A 20,716-nucleotide genomic window follows, 5' to 3' on the forward strand; every position below is an offset into this window, starting at 1 on the left:
AGGAAACCCCCACTTGCCTCCAGACATGGTATTACCTCTTTTAAGGGAAGCAACACCACTGTGGTAACCAGACCCTCTGGGGTGCCACACTCCCCCCTAGTTAATCTCAGTACTCCGGGACTGAGCATATTTTACAAGGAATACAACAGGTAACAATAAAAATAACAAGGTACATTAGAATATTTACAAGGATTACAGTCTTTTACAGGTCACAGTATAGTCTGCAACCAGGTGTCCATTCCACTGAAACAAGGTGTACTTCTTGAGGGACCCGTCTCAAACCCTCCACGGAGGCCCTGGGGTGGCTGCAGGGCATTGATGATCCGGATGTTGGACCACGTCTTCAGCCACCTCCACAGGTTTTTGTTCTGTGGTCTGGCACAAAGGGGCACTTTTATAGGTGCAACTATTCACAGGCAAAGTTTTTGGTTATTCACTGTCCATAACCTAAAAGTCTTTTGGGCCCTTTTTTGGGTAACCGGAAAAAAAACAGGTTAAATGCACCCATATAAAACATATCAAATTTTCTATACTTTAAATTTCTGCAATTTTAAATTCTCCAACGGGCAGGGGGCTGACCTTTTGTATCTCTGGTAGATCTACGGAGTACACTATCTGTCAGTGTTCTATCCTGGTCCCTTGTGTCTACCCCTGGTGTGGTGGGTTCAGTGTGAACTGCATTTTGAGGTGACACTGGTAGGTTGGGCAACTTCCTACGGATTCTCTGGGTTACCGTGGGTAAGACAGGTTCGCTACTAGCAGAGGGTTGATTCTCCTGGTCTGCTGTTGATGAAACTTCTGCCTCCCGGGCCAATTGTTCTTACAACTCTTCTGGGACTTCTGCAGCTTCCTGAGGGGCTGGTTGGAGAAAGGTGAGGACTGGCACAACAATTGCATTGTTCACTTGGGTCCACGACCGGGGAAATTCTCCGAGTACCATTTTGACCATTTCTTCCACTTCCTCTGTGGGTTGAGGGCTATCTTGGTCTTCTTTAGGGTGTTGTAATTGCTCGGGACATTTCTTCAAGTGATCTCTTGCAACTGTTGCTAATGTTTCTCCTCCATCCTTACTAATGAGACACACTTTGGTGTTATCATGACTCGAGGGTAGGATGGTGTACGGCTCTATCTCCCACTGGTCATCCAATTTGTGGAGTTGTCTCTTTCTCTTAAGGACTAGCTCTCCAGGTGACAATGGAACAGCAGGTGCGTGTTGATTGTAAGTCTTCTCTTGCCTTTGTCTTGCTTGGGACAGACTTCTTTCAACACTCTCCTGCACTTTGCGGAACTGTAGCTGCCGCTCAGTGTCCCAGTCTGCATCTGGTGAGGCCGTCTCTGTTGTTAGGACTCCCATGTCCAGGTCGATGGGCAGCTTACCAGGTCTTGCTCTCATCAGGTAAGCAGGCGTGCAGTTGGTAGAGTTCACTGGGATATGGTTGTATAGGTCCACCAGATCCGGTAGCTTTTCTGGCCACAGGCTGCGTTCTTCCAGGGGCAACGTCTTCAACAGGTCTATCACCACCTGGTTCATCTTCTCACACAACCCGTTGGTCTGGGGGTGATAAGGCGTTGTCCTGATTTTCTTGCAGCCGTACAGGTTGCAGAATTCCTGGAACACCTCCGCTTCGAAGGCTGGACCTTGGTCAGTTAGCACACGTTCTGGGTAACCATGCAGGCGGCAGAAGTGCTGCTGGAAAGCTCTGGCTGCTGTCTGAGCCGTCTGGTCCTTTACTGGCACTACTATCAGGAACCGGGAGTAGTGGTCTACGATGGTGAGAGCGTAGACATAGCCTGACCTGCTTGGGGCTAGCTTCACGTGGTCCAAGGCTACCAGTTCAAGTGGCTGTTTGGTGATGATGGGCTGCAGAGGAGCCCTCTGGCTGTCACGGTCTATTCTTCTCAGGTTGCATGGTCCGCATTCTCGACACCACCTCTCGATTGCTTTCCTCATGCCAGCCCAATAGAACCGTTCACGTAGCAGGACTTCCAGCTTCTTCCATCCGAAGTGTCCTGCTCTATCGTGGTACGCTTCGAAGACCATTGACGCATCCCACCTCGGGACTACCACCTGCCAGACCAATTCATGTGTCCGGGAGTTGATGGCTCTTCGACACAGCTTCCCTTCATAGATGAAGAGCTTGCCCTTCTCCTTCCACAGCTGTTTGGTCTCCTCTGGAGCATCTGGATCAGGGTACGAGTCAGCTCGTGTCAGCAACTCCTTGACTAGGCGGACAGCTGGGTCACTATCTTGTGTTTCTGCCCATCCATGGTGGGGCAATGCATTAAATGTGGCCTCCCTGTTGGCAGAGCACCTGTTCTTCACACAATGTGAGCGCTGAGTTATCCCATGGCGGTGGAAAGCGGGGATCTCTATCTCTTCCAGCTCCTCCGGGTCTTCTCCCCCATCTGGCAAGTTAGGCATCCTGGACAGCGCATCAGCATTTGCATTCTTGCGCCCAGCCCGGTACTTGATGGTGAACTCATAATTAGACAGTCGGGCCATCCATCTTTGTTCCAGCGCACCAAGTTTTGCAGTGTCCAGGTGCGTCAGCGGGTTATTATCCGTGAAGACGGTGAATTTGGAGGAGGCGAGATAATGCTTGAAGCGCTCTGTCACAGCCCAAACTACGGCGAGGAACTCCAACTTGAAGGAGCTGTAGTTTTCGGGGTTCCTTTCTGTGGGGCGGAGCTTCCTGCTAGCATAGGCAATCACTCTTTCTCTGCCTTGCTGTATCTGGGACAGCACCGCTCCTAGCCCCACATTACTTGCGTCTTTATGGAGTATGAAGGGTTGGCCATAGTCAGGGTAGGCCAGTATCTCGTCTCCCGTGAGAGACATTTTCAGCCTGCTGAAGGATTCGTCTTCCAGCTTATCCCATTTGAATGGAGGCTTCGGGTTTTTGGCCTTCCTGGACTGGCCTACTAGGAGGTCCTGCATGGGTGCCGCCATCTTGGTGAAGCCTTGGATAAATCTTCGGTAGTAGCCCACCAACCCGAGGAACTGCTGCACTTCCTTGATAGTGGAGGGTCTTGGCCAGTCCTTGATTACTGTGACCTTGTCAGGGTCTGGTGCTACACCTTCAGCGCTTACCACATGACCTAGGTACTGCACCTTGGGCTTCAACAGGTGGCACTTTGACGGCTTCACCTTTAGGCCAAAACCAGCTAGGGCTTCAAACACCTCTGCCAGGTGCTTCAGGTGATCTTCATAGGACTTGGAGTATACGATGACGTCATCCAGGTAAAGCAGGACTATCTCGAAGTTCTTATGTCCTAGACAGCACTCCATCAACCGCTGGAAGGTTCCTGGGGCGTTGCAGAGCCCGAATGGTATGCAGTTGAACTCGCTGAGGCCCATCGGGGTTGTGAATGCGGTCTTTTCTTTATCCGCTTCTGCCACAGGAACCTGCCAATACCCACTAGTGAGATCCAAAGTAGAGAAATAATTAGCAGATCTTAATGCAGCTAGTGACTCCTCAATCCTGGGTAATGGGTATTCATCTTTGTGTGTGATGCGGTTAATTTGCCTGTAGTCTACACACATTCTCATTGTGCCATACTTTTTCTTTACAAGAACTAATGGAGCTGCCCAGGGGCTACAACTGTCTCTTGTCACCCCAGCCTCTTTCATCTCTCGTAACATCCCTTTGGTATTTTGGTAGTGTGCAGGGGGTACAGGCCGGTACCCCTCTTTAATGGGTGGGTGGTTTTCCGTGGGGATATGGTGTTGAACCCCTTTCACCTGCCCGAAGTCGAGCGGGTGTTTGCTGAAGACCCTTTCATACTCCTGCACCACCCGGTATACTCCATGTTTTTGGTGTTGAGGGGTTGAGTCAGTGCCCACATGCAGCTTCTGACACCAGTTCTCCATCTGTCCCTTGGAGCCATTATCCTCCGCCTGTTTGGATGGAGGCAAGGGTTCCACTGTCTTTATAGAATTGTGGCTGACAGTGAATAGTTTGGCCAGGGTAGCATACCGGGGCAAATGGACTTCTTTTTCCCCAATATTCAGGATGTGGACGGGCACCCTCCCATGGCGAACATCAACCACCCCCCTGGCTGTCAAAATGGTGGGCCTACTGTTGGAGTAGATGGGCTCTACCAGGGCCTGGTAATCTCTACACCGGAGACCGATTGCTGCCCGGCACCATATCAGCATTTCACTTCTTGGGGGCATGGCAATAGGGAATGGGTCACTCATCCTGACACTGCCAATTTCACCACCAGACAGTTCTACCTGTTGTCGTCTCATCAGGGCTCTGATCTCTCTCTGCAGAACCCGCTGCTGACTGGAACTGGAGGTTTCCGCAACCTTCTGTAACAAGACAATAATTTCTGAAAGACAATTTTCAATGACATTAGTGCCTAAGGTTATCATGGGATGACTTTCTCGGCGATCAATGTCAACAATTATCATTCCTTGCGCCGGCAATTCCACTTTGCCAACCTTTATGGTCACTTCTTTAAACCCCACTTGAGGTACGGGCTGACCATTGCTGGCATAGATGCTTAACCGTTCATCTGGATGGCGGGTAATGTCCGAATCAGTCCAGTATCATTTGTAAAGAATGTAGGTGATAGTGGTCACCTGGGATCCAGTGTCCAGCAACGCGCTCATTGGAATGCCATCGAGCACGACAGGTAGGACCGGTCGTCCCCCCACATACTTGTCTCGCCAGCTGTGTGGGCCTGGTGGTCTTACGCCTGGGGGTTGGCCCTCTGCCCCAGGTTTTGCTCGTTTAAATGACAGTACCTTGCATAATGTCCTGGCTGGTGACAGCGGCGGCAGATGGGTTGTCCGTCCTGGTCATAGCGGTCACTGTTCCTCCCTCTGGTTGGTGGAATCCTCCTCTGTTCCCGCCACGGGACGTCCTCCAGACTGGAAGCCAGCTGGATCTTCTCTTTGGGGGACACCTGCAAGGACTGCACAGTTTTTGTTAGCGCAGCTACACTTTTAGTCAGTTCTTGGTCCTGAAGGTGCAGGTCTGTAGACGGGGCATTGTCCAGAGTCTGTGCATCAGCTCCTACAGGCTCTGGGGAAAAGGGTACCACCTCCTGGTGGTAGGTGATTGCTGGGTGCCGGTGAGATGTAGCGCCACCTGGTGTTGACTCTCGCAGCACCCGGATGGCTCTGTCTTTAAATTGTGCAAAGTCCAGATCAGGATTTTGCAGAGCCATTATGCGTAGCTGGGTTCGGTGGGCACTGAACAGTAGACCCTCAATAAACTGCTCAGTTAACAGTCTGTTCTCATCTCGCACACTGCCGGGGTCTACCTGTTTGATGGCCCTCAGCGCCTCCTGTAGGTTTAAAGCATAGTCCCGTACACTGTCCTGCGCCCGTTGTTTGCACCCATAAAACTTCATTTTTATCTCTTCTGTAGTACGGGTGTCAAAAGTGTCCTTTAGGCGGGCCAGTATCTCTTTCACAGTCCCTTTGTCTCTGGCTGACCAGGACTTCACTTCTCTCTGGGCTGCGCCAATTAACTGACCTATGAGGATGCTCACTTTCTGCTCCTCGGACAGGGGATACACTTTAAATAAGCTGCTCAGTCTATCTTTAAAGTCACTCAAGGTGTGTGACTCTCCTGAGCACTGGGGCAACCACGCCGCCACCGGCATGGAGATTGGCATTACCGCGGCAGCGGCCGCGCCTGCGGCTGAAGTTCCCTCCATATTGGGCGTCTTCCTCCTCCCTAGTGAACCATGGCCTACCTTCTTTCACTTTGCTTCCGTAGGCCGCAGTTCCGCAGGCGATGGTCTCCTTTGAGGACCTGGCGTCGCTTGATTCTGACGTCAGTGCTCGCTGGGGCTCCTTCCAGGACCTGGCGCTGCGTCAGTGCGTGAGGCGTGGCTTGGGCTTCGCGCGCTTCCAGCGGTTATGCCCCTCTTCTTCCCGCGTGGCGATCCGGAAATGGCGGCCAATGGCGGGAAACAGCGGTAATTGGCGGGAAAACTTCACCACGGTATGCAACATAGTACGTGAAGGGGCACAGTACCCGATGGTAACGGGCACGTAATCCTGCCGACTGCGCCAAAGTTGACTCGCCCCCTGGGCCATGGGGTACCCGGATCCGGGTCTGTAGACGCTGAGGGTTGTAGTCACCGTGGCGACGACCCGGTCCGTGACCCAGGGCGGTCAAACCAAGGGTAGTCTATGTGTAAAGGTGTTTAATGTTCGACTACGCCACCTGTGGAATGCGGTCAATAGGAACTGCCGCTGCGGAACACTCCTCTGAAGCTGGTGGTATAGCAGCTAAGGTAGTGTAACTCCCCACAGGAAGAGTGTAGCTCCAGGGCAGCGAGTGTAGATGAAGGTAGCTATGGTGCAGGTAGTCAGTAATGACACGGAGTCAGATAGTGCAGTCCCAGGGTCTTTACTCGTGGCAATTATACAGGCCCCAACGGGAGTACTGGCTAGTAATAAGGGTCCGGTCGGTCTGGGAGCAAGCATAGAGTCCCCTTGGCCAGGTGGAGTTGTAGGCCTGCCGTTCTCACTATACTCTTTTGGCTATTCTGCTTGAAGCTGTGTTGTAGCCCACGTCCCTGAGTGTAACGTGCTGTGCTCACCCGTATGGCTGGCAGCTCAGGCCTTGTGGATGCCTCGCTCCTCCGTGGCGGTGCTGGTCCCTCGGTGCTGCTGAGCCTCTGGGCGTCTGATGGGGCCAGGAGACCTGCAATCTCCTGCCCCGCGGTATCTGCTGCTGGGCCTGAAGGGTCCCACAGCCGCGGACTCCGGTGTCTGGTTCCTTGTGTAGTCCAGCTAGGACGAGCTATCTCCAGCTCCAGTCCCTAGCTCCTCTCTCTTCAGTGTCCTAAACTCGACTCCTCACACTGAACTCTACTAACCCCGCCTCCAGATCCAGTTGCCAAGGGGAGGAGCTCCCCTTGCTGGCCTGGAGCCAGGAAAGTGTTGCATGTATAGTGTTCCTGACCAGGAAACCCCCACTTGCCTCCAGACATGGTATTACCTCTTTTAAGGGAAGCAACACCACTGTGGCAACCAGACCCTCTGGGGTGCCACAACTGTATCTGGGTACGATGCGCTCCAGATCAATATCATTCCTGTAGGCAAATTTAACTCCGCTGTCTGTACCTTGTCTTTTATTTTTTTTCTACAAAATTTGGCTGGAAAAGGGGCAATGTAGCAAGGAACTTACATCAATTTTTGGTGTTAAAAAAACAAAAACAAAACTATTTTGTGACGCATCATTTTTGCGCAAAAAAATGTGCAGCTTCCTATTTTACACCACTCTTGCAACTTTTAGAAATTGGGCTTGGTAAGCTACATAGGTCTAAGAACGACGGGTGACGTTAAAAGTGGATAAAGATACACGGTGGCTCAGTGGTTAGCATTGTTGCTAACTGGGTTCAAATCCCACCAAGAACAACATCTGCAAGGAGTTTGTATGTTCTCCCCGTGTTTGTGTGGGTTTCCTCTGGGTTCTCCGTTTTTCTCCCACACTCTAAAGACATACTGATAGGGAATGTAGATTGTGAGCCCCGATGGGGACAGTGATGATAATTCCTCAGTGCTTTACAGACATTAATGGCGCTATATAAGTGAGTAAAATAAATAAATAAAGATAGATAGAAGTGCTACATAAACATTTATCAAACAACACTTTGATACATTTGGCACAAATAATGGTAACACAACCACAAGCAAAACTGACCTGAGAAAGTCCCTTTATGATACAATTTTCGGAAAGAATTTGAAAGATTTAAAGCATTAGAAATGAACAAGATTATCCAATATCACAGAAAAAGGAAAAGTCTCCAGATGTCTTTATGCCGGATGCCGGTCTGTGTCCACACCTAAAGAAGAGCTGTCAAAAGAATGGGAAAGGAATCCTTTAGTAACCATAAATATCCATAGGGGTTTTGAGTGTTAAAAAAAAATGATCATATGATCAGAGAGGAGTAGAGAAGGAGATCTTGTGAGGATTGGAGGTTGCGTGCGGGTATGTAGCGAGAGACTAGGTCAGAGATATATGGAGGAGACAGGTTGTGAATGGCTTTGTATGTCATGGCTAGGGTTTTGAACTGGAGTCTCTGGGCAATGGGGAGCCAGTGAAGAGACTGACAGAGAGGAGAGACGGGGAATAGCGGGGGGACAGGTGGATTAGTCGGGCAGCAGAGTTTAGGATGGATTGGAGGGGTGCGAGAGTGTTGGAAGGGAGGCCACAGAGCAGGAGGTTGCAGTAGTCGAGGCGGGAGATGATGAGGGCGTGCACTAGTGTTTTTGCAGATTCATGGTTGAGGAATGTGCGGATCCGGGAGATATTTTTGAGTTGGAGTCGGCAGGAAGTGGAAAGGGCTTGTATATGTGGTTTGAAGGAGAGTTCAGAGTCCATGGTTACGCCAAGGCAGCGAGCCTGAGGGACTGGGGAGAGTGGGCAGCCATTGACGTTGATAGATAGGTCAGTTGGGGGGGGTTGAATGAGATGGCGGAAAGATGATGAATTCTGTTTTGTTCATGTTAAGTTTTAGAAATCTAGCAGAGAAGAAGGATGAAATAGCCGACAGACATTGTGGGATTTTGGTTAGTAAGGAGGTGATATCAGGTCCAGAGAGGTAGATCTGTGTGTCATCAGCATAGAGGTGATAATGAAAGCCATGAGACTCTGAGCTGTCCCAGGCCTAAGGTGTAGATGGAGAAGAGCAGGGGTCCTAGAACTGAACCTTGGGGGACACCGACAGATAGGGGGCAAGATGAGGAGGTGGTGTGTGAGTGGGAGACACTGAATCTTCTGTCTGTTAGGTATGAGGAGATCCAGGATAGGGCCAAGTCTGTGATACCGAGAGATGAGAGAGTTTGTAGTAAGAGGGATTAGTCCACTGTGTCGAAGGTAGATGACAGGTCAAGGAGGAGGAGGACAGAGTAGTGTCACTTAGATTTGGCGGTTAGTAGGTCGTTGGTGACTTTAGTCAGTGCAGTTTCAGTAGAATGGTGCGGTCAGAGACCAGATTGTAGGCGGTCGAAGAGGGAGCAGGAGGAGAGGTGGGAGGACAGCTCAGAATGGACGTGTTGATCCAGTAGTTTTGAGGCATAGGGGAGAAGTGATATGGGGTGATAGCTAGACAGAGAGGATGGGTCAAGGGAGGGCTTTTTGAGGATGAGTGTGTTTGAGGCATGTTTGAAGCATGAGAGGAAGACACCAGTTGTTAGTGACAGGTTGAAGAGGTGGGCTAGGGGTGGGATGAAGATAATGGTAAGGTTTGGGATGAGGTGGGACGGGATTGGGTCAAGTTTACAGGTGGTGAGGTGTGATTTGGAGAGTAAAGAGGAAAGTTGATCTTCCGTAATGGTGGAGAAGGTAGTTTTGGAGGAGGAGGGTTGAGTAGGTGTGGGGAGGGGCAGTGGGGGCTTTAGGCAAAAGCTTTGTCTGATGGTGTCAATCTTCTGCTTGAAGAACGAGGCAAAGTCTTCTGCTGAAATAAGAGGAGAGGGAGAAGGCACTGGGGGACGGAGGAGAGAATTGAAGGTGTTGAATAGTTGTTTGGGGTTGTGAGACAGGGAGGATATGAGAGATGAGAAGTATGTTTGTATTGCTGCCGTGAGTGTGGACTTGAAGGTAGTGAGGGACTGTTTGAATGCGATGAAGTGCTCATTGGAGTGGGACCTTTTCCATCTACGCTCAGCAACCCTGGAGGCCCGTCGCAGTTCTTTAGTTAGGCCGGTGTGCCAGGGTTGCCTGTTGATTGTGCGAGCTTTGGTATGTGTGAGGGGGGCGACTGAATCGAGAGCTGCAGCTGTTGTGGTGTTGTATAAAGTGGCAGCAACATCTGCATCATGTAAGGAACTAATGTCTGTAAGAGGGAGAAAGGATTCAGAGAGTGAGTGTAGGTCAAGGTGTTTGAGATTTCTGCAAGGGTATGCAAGTTTGTGGAGTGGGGATTGTTGCCCTGGAGAGGAGAGGGTAGAGAATGTAAGTAGGTTGTGGTCAGAGAGAGGGAGAGGTGAGTTAGAGAGGTTAGATAGGGAACAGAGGCGGGTGAAGATGAGGTCCACTGTGTGGCCGTCTTTGTCGGTGGGTGTGGAAGACCACTGAGTAAGACCGAAGGAGGAAGTGAGGGATAGAAGCTTAGAGGCAGCTGAGAGGGAAGTGTCAATGGGGATGTTGAAGTCGCCCATGAGGATAGTGGGGATGTCAACGGAGAGGAAATGAAATAGCCAAGTGGTGAAGAGGTCAAAGAAAGTGGTGGTTGATCCTGGGGGGCGGTAGAGGACAGACAGTTGGAGGATGGAGGGGGAGTAGATGCGCACGCAGTGCACTTCAAAAGAGGGGAGAGTAATTGAGGGTGGCAGTGGGATATGCGTGAAGGAGCAGCTATCTGAGAGGAGGAAACCTATTCCTCCACCGTGTTTGCCGGTGGGGCGGGGGGTGTGGGAGAGGTGGAATCCGCCGTATGAAACTGCAGCAGGAGAGGCCGTGTCGGAGGGGGTGAGCCAGGTTTCAATGATGCTCTATCCATCTTCTCTTTATTAAAGTGAACCTGTCACCTTGGAAAATGTTATGTACCTGCAGGTATAGGGTTAATCTGCAGATAAATATTGTTACAATGTTGCCCGGCCGCCTTATTGATAGTGCAGGTACCGGGAGAAAATTAACCTCACTATATCACTATATATGGGGCGACGGCTGTAAACCCGGCCCGGATTTTGATTGACAGCTTGCTCTGCACAGATGCGCTGCAGAGCCACTTAGAATCTGAGTGAAGGAGAGTAGTATGTTCACAGATAGAGAATAGGGCTCATCCACGTGCAGATCCTCTCCACGTCCGATTATATATTTGTGGGAGAAACCCTAGTGACAGCCTCATATTTCTGACATGGATCCTCTAGCACTATTTGTGAAACTGCGGCTCCCAGCATAACTTGATGAGAGACCGTCAGCCTGCTGGGACCTGTAGTTTCACTACAGCAGGAGTGTCACAAGCTGCAGACCTCTACTCACTCCAGCATTGGTCGGCATTTTCAGCACGTGAATGTATGCTATGCTTTCCGGAGACACAAGGGTGTAGATAATTTTATCAAACTCTTGACTGTAAGTTTGCTGAACCCTAAGTGGATTCTATTGTTCCCACAGTTTCAGTTTTGGACCATTTAAGGGGAATTTAAAGGGTTCTGGCCACTGATTTTCCTTAAAGGGGATCAGTATCCCTGTATGTCTTTGTATATACTTGATAAAGACCTATAACAGGTCGAAACGTTATGTCATGGCGGAATAAACTTTGTCTTTTTGAATTCATCACCCTGGACTGAACGTGGTTTACTTACCTTTATACCCCTTAACAGGATGTCTTATTTTTGTGTTTTAGTGCCAAGATTGAAAAGGGCAGCCCTCTTAAAGCCCTGCTGTTTGACTCAACGTTTGATCAGTACAGAGGCGTCGTAGCCAGCATCGCCCTGTGTGGAGGCGACGTGTGTAAAGGCAATTCAATCGTGTCTGCCCACTCTGGCAAGTGCTATGAAGTCAATGAGGTTGGCATATTGACCCAAGGCGAAAAACTAAGTTTTTTTTTTATAATTTTATTAGCCTTTCCCTCTGTCTTCACCAATCAGCCCTCTGTATTGATGATAAGATCAAAGATCTAGACAGGGATTGTCTCACGCTGCATCTCCTTCCTGATTGTATCACTGAGAAGACAGAAGCTGCCCCATCCCATTCTCCAAGAAATGCAGAACCCAATGCATCTGCTGTCCGTGATCTGCTTATTGTCAGAGGACATCATTAGGGACTGCATTTTCTCATTGCTTAAGAAATTGTTGGGGGATCCTGCTAATCGCTGAATAATAAAACTGCAGCAACGCTCCATTTAAAGCAGTGTTTCCCAAACTCCAGTCCTCATGGCCCCCAACAGGTCAGGTTTTCCCCCCAACAGGTCATGTTTTCAGGATTTCCTCAGTATTACACATGTGATGAAAGTATCATCAAGAAATCAGGAATTCTCTCACCTGTGCAATACTATGGAAATCCTGAAAACATGACCTGTGGGGGGCCGTGAGGACTGGAGTTTGGGAAACACTGATTTTAAAGGGACTGTCAGCACAGACTGGCTGTTGAAACCAAGCACAAGCGCTCCGTGGATCACGGCGTTGGCCAATCATTTATATACACCTTCCCACCTGCTTGTTTTACCTCTGTCTCCTTCCTTCTCTGGTTCTATGAAGCCAGAGCTGTCAATCAAAGAAGAGGAGGGTGTGGATAGAGGGAAAACAAGCAGGTGGGAAGGTGTATATAAATGATTGGCGCCGCCATGAAGCAACTAGAGTTGGGACTTAGTTTGAACAGTCATTCTGTGCTGACAGTCCCTTTAGGTGGACGAGATCCAGATGCAGCTCATTTCACCGCGTAAGGCTGTGTGCCCACTGTGCGTTTTTAAGCTTTTCCGCAGCCGCAATTCCGCCGCAGAAACGCTTAAAAAACGCTTGGTAGAAGGTCTGCAATGTTCCCCAATGATGATCCGCATGTGCTGTGCACATGCTGCGGAAATTTCTGCTGCGGATTATCATTTCGGAAAAATCCGCAGCACTACCAATTATTTTGCGTAAGCGCGGCGTTTTTGCCGCCATTGACGTGCATTGAATCGCTTAATATCCGCATGACTACATGTGCACATGCGGATATTAAGCGATTCAATGTGTGGATGGTACCCGGGTCTGGTGAAGAGGAGACTCTCCTCCAGACCCGGGTACCATTAGTACCTGTAAAAAAAGAAAAAAGAATTTAAAATAAAAAATAAACCTTATACTCACCTTCTGATGGCCCCCGGTCTCCTTATTGATGCGTCTTGGCTCCCCAGCGGCTCGCGATGGTCTAAAAGGACCTTCCATGACGTCATTTAGTGATGTAACGGGTCACATCGGATAAGGAGACCGGGGGCCATCGGAAGGTAAGTATAATGTGTTTTTTTATTTTTTACCATTTTTATTCTTTTTTTTTAAACTAACTTGGTCACACTATAATAAAAGCCGGTTGCATGGATTTATATAGTGTGACCAAGTTGTCAAGCACTTTTCCAAGTGATGTTAAAATCGCTTGGAAAGCGCTTGATAACCCGCATGCGAAATCACATGTGCAAAACGCGTGAAAAACTCTTGTCCCTGGCCGAAAAAAACGTATGTAAAATCCGCGTGTGTTTTTTCTGCCAGGGAGATGCAGAAACGCTCAGGAAAAATCCGGAGCATTTCTGCATCGTGGGCACATAGCCTTAGAGTGCCGCTGTGCAGGCAAAGAAAGCATCCCCCTCTTTCTGAGAATAAGTGGGGTACGGCTCCCCATCAGTTATAAAGCCATGTCATATCATCAATCATATGAGTGTTATGTGGCAATGGCATTGTCTTGACAGCCAAGGATCCTACTGAAGGCCTCCATGTCTTCCATGATTGTACAATTATGAAGCCCATTCCATATCCGGATTTAATATCAGATTGGTAATTTTACTCTACACTGTAGCGGTAAAGCGATTGTATGTTTTCGGCGACCTGAGCCTGCAAAGTTAAATTCTCCCGTTACATCATTTTTGGCTTCTCCACATCTGTTTGTGTTAAAAGTAAAAAAAATATCTTGTATAAATCCAATCGTGTGGGTGATGGAATGAAAAAGATGAAACGGCAGAATCTCTGGATTTTTTTTTGTTCACTTTGCCTCACCAAGAAAAGTAATAAAAAGAGATCAGAAAATACTTATAAAAACTACAGCTCTAACTGCAAAAAAAAGCCCAGATACAGCAAATCTACTGGAAAAAAAAGAGATTAAAAAAATTGTAAAAGTGACGATTATCCCACATGCACTTTGTCACCCAAGGATCTGCATAAACTGCAGCCGGCCCATCTCAGCACCACTTCTTCTCTTTGTTCTTTTTTCTTATGGCATTCTGTGCCTTTTTAAAAGGGTTTTTTCATCATTTTTTTAAAGTAATTTTTTCCAAAGCATTTCAAATTGTGTATGACCCTGTGCAGGATATAATAGACATTTTAGCACACTAGGAATATTCTTTTAGTGCCACTAGATGGCACTCTAATCCTGCGTCCAGTAGTGACGCTCCTGTTGGTGCTGCTTTCTATGAAAATACATGTATGTTTGGTGCCCAGGAGAGTGCAGAGCGAAAAGGGGATTCTGTTATTAAAGCAAATAAAATGTCAATATTGTGTTATGGAAAGTTCTGAAAATTAAAATACAATTTTGTGTTTTTATTGCCATTCAATACAAATCTGTTGTGGCCGCACGATGGTTCTCAGCTTGTTACAGTGCGATTAGTAGAGCTCTCTGATGTGGTATTTAGGCTCTGGGAAGTTATCAACAAATATGTTGCTGGATCCAAATTAGTTTTAGATCCAAAATTCAGTGTTGACTAATCTCACAGCATTTCTGACTTAAATGAATGTAACTTGATGAAATACTATTTTGCTGCATGCAGCCACCACCAGGGGGAGCTGTTGACATGTGATTATGTACAGCTAATATTGGACCCAACCGCAGCAGTAGAAGTCTGTCTCCAGTGAGCGCCCTCTAGTGCCAGCTGTATATAGCTGTAGTGAACACATGCAGTGCTGGGTCCCAGAGCCGTTGCTACCTTCTTTTATGGTAGATTTGTACCTGATATTCAATGTAGAATTTGAATCTGCACTAATTGTGATGTTATATTACTCTCATTGTTTCCTAGATATGCTGAGCAAGTAGGTTATCTAATCGCTGGGATGAATGACGTACAGGAAGCACAAATAAGAGACACTGTGCATTTACTGAAGCAGCCAGTGGAGCCTCTGCCTGGCTTTAAGCCTGCGAAACCCATGGTGTTTGCAGGTGAGTTGAACCCTAATACAAATTAAATGGTCGCTGTACTTGATCTTATTCGATAGATAATGTGCAAAATCCCTTTATGAAGTTCAATTAAGTTGGAGTTACTTTTCAGGGGTTAGATAACATAAGTGTCGGCCGCTAGGGTCTCCCTTCTGTCCAAGTGTAATTTGTCTCTAGCAGCAGAAACCCCCCTATATGGATTACCGGAAGTGGGGCTTGGCCTTTGTCTCTCTGCTCCTCCCTGTCAAACTGTATATGCAGGCATAACAGAGATGCAGCCTTTCAGTTAATTGTAGGCATCTCATTAAGCAATGGCAGAAGCAATGCATGCTGAGTAATGAGAGAAAGGATGTCCCAGGACCTATAGTGCTGACAGAATGCTGATAATGAGGAATCGTCCACTCCAAAAGAGTGGATGGCTAGTTACAGAGCATGTGTATTGGTACTGTTCCAGGACCTACTGTTTTATCTACAGTCCATTTAGAATCAAAACTCTGTTCTACATAATATTGTACATGGAACAAAGTATTATGCCAATGTAACGGCAACACACATCGAAGTCAAAATCTAAGCAGAATTACACCTATAGCCCCCTCAGACTATGCAAAACACCAATTGAGCTTGAAGAACTTCAGCTCAAGTGCTCAAAAACTGTGTAACGGGGTCATAAAGCTATTGTACAGTATACAGTATATATTTTATTAGCGTAGTATTAAACCCTGTATTACAAGAGCACTTAGTTCAAGATTCAGCCTCCAGATGGAGTGACATCAGAGATTAGACACATCTGCAAGAGCGTCCTCAACAATGAATGTATAGTCAATCACATGGACTATACGTGTAATCTATTAGTACAACAGTATAATGAGTGTTGTGTAGAGATGAGCGAACCCGAACTGTAAAGTTTGGGATTCATACCGGACACCTAGTGTCCAATGCTGAACTCCGAACACTCACAAGTTCATTTTAAGAAAGAGAGACCCCTAGCTCTTACTACGACCATTTTACAGCAGCAAAGTTTGTGTCTCCATTGACTTCTATGGGGTTCGGGTTCAAGTTCTGGTACCCGAACCGAACTTTGGACTAAAGTTTGGTTGAAAACGAAAATCCACGGGGTTTGCTCATCCCTAGTGTAGTGTGAATTCTACATATTTTGTGCCTGAGTGCCAGTATTGAGGAGAGCCTTACCCATTATGTGCCTGCCACTCTCCTAAACACGCGTTTCACTTTTATAGCTTCTTCAGAGGGACACAGAGTATACCAAACACTGCCCCCCAGGCACCAGATGTAACCCACAGTATCAATTCCTTTAAGGCTAAAGTTACAGCTATAGAATAGATTGACCTTGACAATTCAAGTGCTTTCTCGTGGGAAGTATGTGCACCTCCCGATCATTTCAGTGGAGAGCGACCATTCCCAGCCACCTCTATTGAGAATCCATGACAGGCACAGGCGCTGTACCCTCGCCTATCACACTTTAGTAATGCTTCTAATTCCTTGTAACGGCCAGGAACGCCTCCACGATTGGATTAGGAACGGTGATCACAGAGTAGATAAATGCCAGAGAACATTTATTCTGCAGCCGCATTTTTCATCCCATTAGACTCAGCCTATTTTACAGAAGCCGAGATAATTGAGGAGAGATGTAAGGAAGGAACCTCACGATACACCAGGACTAGTCAGCTCAGAGCCGTGACGTGTGGGCAAGGTTTTTGCTACATTGTCGGGAATTTAGGGAGTGCTGCAGCAAGGGGGTTGGTAATGACACGCCACCGTGATACATAATGCATGGACTGTCTCCTCTCATTTGTTCTTTGAAGCTTGTTTTCCTCGTGAGTGATGCTCGGCGCATGAAAAAAGCCCAAACAATTAACATCAAATGGGTTTTCTGCGATTTGTAATAAATATAGCAGAGAGATGGGAATCTAGGAATGATTACATATGGAATAAAAAAATAAAAGACCTTCTCAATCTCTGCCCTTTGAAAATTGCGGCTCTCACGGTCCCTGCTCACTTCCTGCAGTGACCACATCCAGTATATCATTCATATGGACACTTAACCCCTTTCTGACCCAGGGCATATTAGTACGTATCTGTGCCCTGGGCCTTATGGGCCTGATACGTATTAATACTCCCTGGCGATTTCGCCCGCACACAAGCGGTGCGGGCGAGATTGCCGCCGGGGGTCAGCTGATTGTTACAGCTGACACCCTGTGCTATGTTATCCCAAAAAGGTCAAAAAGATTATTACCTCCAATCAAAATTTATCAACACAAAAACCTCAGGCTATAAACCCACGGTTATAAGGAAGCAAAAAGAGAAAAGACTCGTAAAATAAATAATTTATTTCAATATTTTTTAAAAATACTAGTAGAAGTTAAAAAACAGGAACCTTCAAAACAGCCCACAACAAACATACATCCCTCTTGGCTATTACAAAAAATTCAATCAACACCCTATTTAAAATAATAGTATATTACATCTGTAACTAATATTGCACATGCCTTTTTAGTAAAGTGCTATAGTTGCTGAACAAAGTGTGTATACACATTTAAGGAAGCCTTCAATAATTAAAGTGCCAATGTGCACATATACACATTTAGTAAGCAGAAAAAGTGCAAAAAAGTGTACATATAAGTAGAATTCAAGGCAGTGCAGACAAATACAATAATATATATACTCTATGCAGCCTATTCACTCAAGTAGTGAAGTTAAACCTGTAAGGCGGATGCATTAGAGTAGAGACTTTTTTTTTTTTTTTCCAAGGGTTACTTACATAATGTTTGCAAAAGAAAGAAATAGCCTGGGGGGATATGCCGTTGTAAACCCCGACGACGCCCTTTCGCCTTCAGCTGACACCCTGTGCTATGTGCAGGGAGTAGTCCCGCACCGCTCCCGGCACATTAACCCCCGAAATGCTGTGATCAAAATCGATCGAAGCATTCCGGTGACAAGAGGAGGTAAGCGCTATACTTGCCTTCTCTGCTGGCGTCCAGGGGCGTCTGAGTCCAGTGCCGGATGTTGCCATGGTGACCCGACGTCATCATGACAACATCCGGGTCACCAGGAGGCAGGAAGTTGCTTTGGTCATGCGCAGTGCACGACCAAAGTAACTTCTCCCTGTGCAGCGCTGACAGGCTGCATGGTATAGGGAGCTGCTGCTCTCTATGCCATGCAGGCGATCAGGCTACAAAAAGTGAAAGTCCCATAGTGGGACAATGTGAAACAATAAAAATGTCAGAAAGTAAAAAAAAAAAATTGTAAAAATATTTTTTTAAAAAATGAAAAAAATAATAAAATAAAAATAAAAATATATTGTACCCATAAATAAATAATCTTATGGGAAAAAAAAATAAACCAATAAAAGTACACATATTTGGTATTGCCGCGTCCGGAACGACCTGAGCTGTCCTGCTAGTTAACCCCTTTAGTGAACATGGTAAAAAAACCCAAAAAAACGAAACATAAAGCGATGTTTTATCATCATACCGCCAAACAAAAAATGGAATCAAAAAGACGAATGTAAATAAAAATTGTACCACTGAAAACGTCATCTTGTCCCGCAAAAAACAAGCTGCCATACAGCTCCAACAACCGAAAAATAAAAAAGTTATAGCTCTCAGAATAAAGCTATGCAAAAACAATTATTTTTTTCTATAAAATAGCTTTTATTGTGTAAAAGCGCCAAAATCTAAAAAAAATATATAAATGCAGTACCGCTGTAAATGTACTGACCCGAAGAATAAAGCTGCCTTATCAATTTTACCAGATGCAGAACGACATTAAAAACAAAAAACAAAAAATAATTCCTGAATTGTTGGTTTTTATTTATTCTGCCTTCTAAAAATCGGAATAGAAAGCGATCAAAAAATGTCACATGCCCGAAAATGGTACCAATAAAAACGTCAACTTGTCCCACAAAAAACAAGCCATCACATGACTCTGTCAGCCGAAATATGGAAAAATTATAGCTCTCAAAATATGGCGATGCAAAAACTAGTCTTTGCAAAAAAATGCGTCTTTTATTGTGTGACAGCTGTCAATCATAAGAACCCGATATGAATCTTGCATCGCTGTAATCGCACCGACCCAAAGAATAAAGACGTCTAATCACTTATACTGCACGAGGAACGGCGTAAAAAATAAACTTTAGGGTTAGGGTTGTGCTAGGGTTAGGGTTGTGCTAGGGTTAGGGTTGTGCTAGGGTTTGGGTTGGGGTTGGGATTTTTTCAGAAATAAAGAAAAAAAAATGATGACGATATGGCGACTAGTGAGTGCAAGTGCTCGCTACTTGAGTTTGCATCGGGTGCTTGCTTATGCACCGAGTATGGCGGGTGCGCGAGTGTCATGCTTGAGTCTCCGCCCCAAATGTTTTGCAGCTGTTATACAGCTAAAAAAACCTCGCGGGGATTGCCCGAGCATGATGCACGAGCTATCCCCGCATGTTTTTTTTTTGGGTGTCTAATAACCGTGAAACATGCGGGGCAGGGACTCGAGCATGTCACTTGAGCACCCGCGATACTTGGTGCATACCCGAGTACCTGATGAAAACTCAAGTAGCAAGCACTTGCACTCAAGACTTATGACAACTTATTCAATATGATGACCTAATGTTATCAAATTCTGTGTCGTACTTCTGGGTTCAAAATGTTCACTATACCCCTTGATAAAATCCTGGAGGGGTATAGTTTCCAAAAGGGAGTCACTGGGGAAAGGGAGGGGGTGGTTTCCACTATTTAGGCACATCAGGGACTCCACAAACGCAAATTTTACAAATCAAAAAGTCAAATGGCGCTCCTTCCCCTCTGAGCCCTGCCGTGCACCCAAACAGTGGTTTTCCCCCACATATTGGGTATCAGCTTACTCAGGAGAAATTGCACAACAAATTGCATGGTGCAATTTCTCCTGTTACCCTTATGAAAATGCAAAATTGGGGGATGAAAAACATTTTTGTTGGAAAAATGTGAAAATTTTATTTTTACTGCTCAATGTTATAAACTTCTGTAAAGCACCTGAGGGTTCAGGGTGCTCATCACACATCTAGATAAGTTCCCTAAGGGGTCTAGTTTCCAAAATGGGATCACTTGTGGGGGGTTTCCACTGTTTAGGCACATCAGGGGCTCTGCAAACGTAACATGGTGTCCGCTAATTATTCAAGCAAATTTTACATTCAAAAAGTCAAATGGCGCTCCTTCCCTTCCGAACCCTGCCGTGCGCCCAAACAGTGTTTTTTCCTCAGATATGGGGTATCTGCGTGCTCATGGGAAATTGCACAACAAATTTTGGGGTCCATTTTTTCCTGTTACCCCTGCAAAAATAAAAAAATTTGGGTCTAAGGCTGTGTGCCCACAATGCGTTTTTTAAGCGTTTCCGCAGCGGCAAAAATGCTGCAGAAACACATAAAAAACGCATGGTAGAAGGCCTGCCATGTTCCCCAATGATAATCCGCATGTGCTGTGCACATACTGCGGACATTTCCGCTGCGGATTATCATTGCGGAAAAAAACGCAGCACTACCAATTATTTTGTGGAAGTGCTGCGTTTTCGCCGCCATTGACTTGCATTAGAACGCATGCATTCCGCTTCACTAGATAAGGACATGCGGAATGCATGCGTTCTAATGTGCGGATGGTACCCAGGTCTAGAGGAGAGGTGACTCTCCTCCGGACCCGGGTATCATAGAAACTGTAAAAAAAAGAATAAAATAAAAAATAAAGATTATATTTACTTTCTGACGGCCCCAGCTGCACTCCTCCTCTCATGCCGACAGATCGCGGTACACTGAAGGACCTGCGCTGACGTCATAGTCATGTGACGGGTCACGCGACGCTGATGTCGACAGGTCCTTCAGTGTACCGCTGCCGGCAGCCAGGATGAGCGCAGCAAGACACCGGGGGCCATCAGAGGGT

The 20,716-nt window shown here is 46.7% G+C and overlaps 1 pseudogene; it reads left to right on the plus strand.

Annotated features, from left to right (window-relative positions):
• Positions 1–20,716, plus strand: part of LOC141236383 (translation factor GUF1, mitochondrial-like) — an 83,547-nt pseudogene that overhangs the window by 20,143 nt on the left and 42,688 nt on the right.

This window comes from Phyllobates terribilis, unplaced genomic scaffold (genome assembly GCF_046119375.1).
Source record: "Phyllobates terribilis strain yellow unplaced genomic scaffold, ASM4611937v1 Scaffold_694__1_contigs__length_805567, whole genome shotgun sequence".
In the NCBI taxonomy this organism is placed as follows: Eukaryota; Metazoa; Chordata; class Amphibia; order Anura; family Dendrobatidae; genus Phyllobates; species Phyllobates terribilis.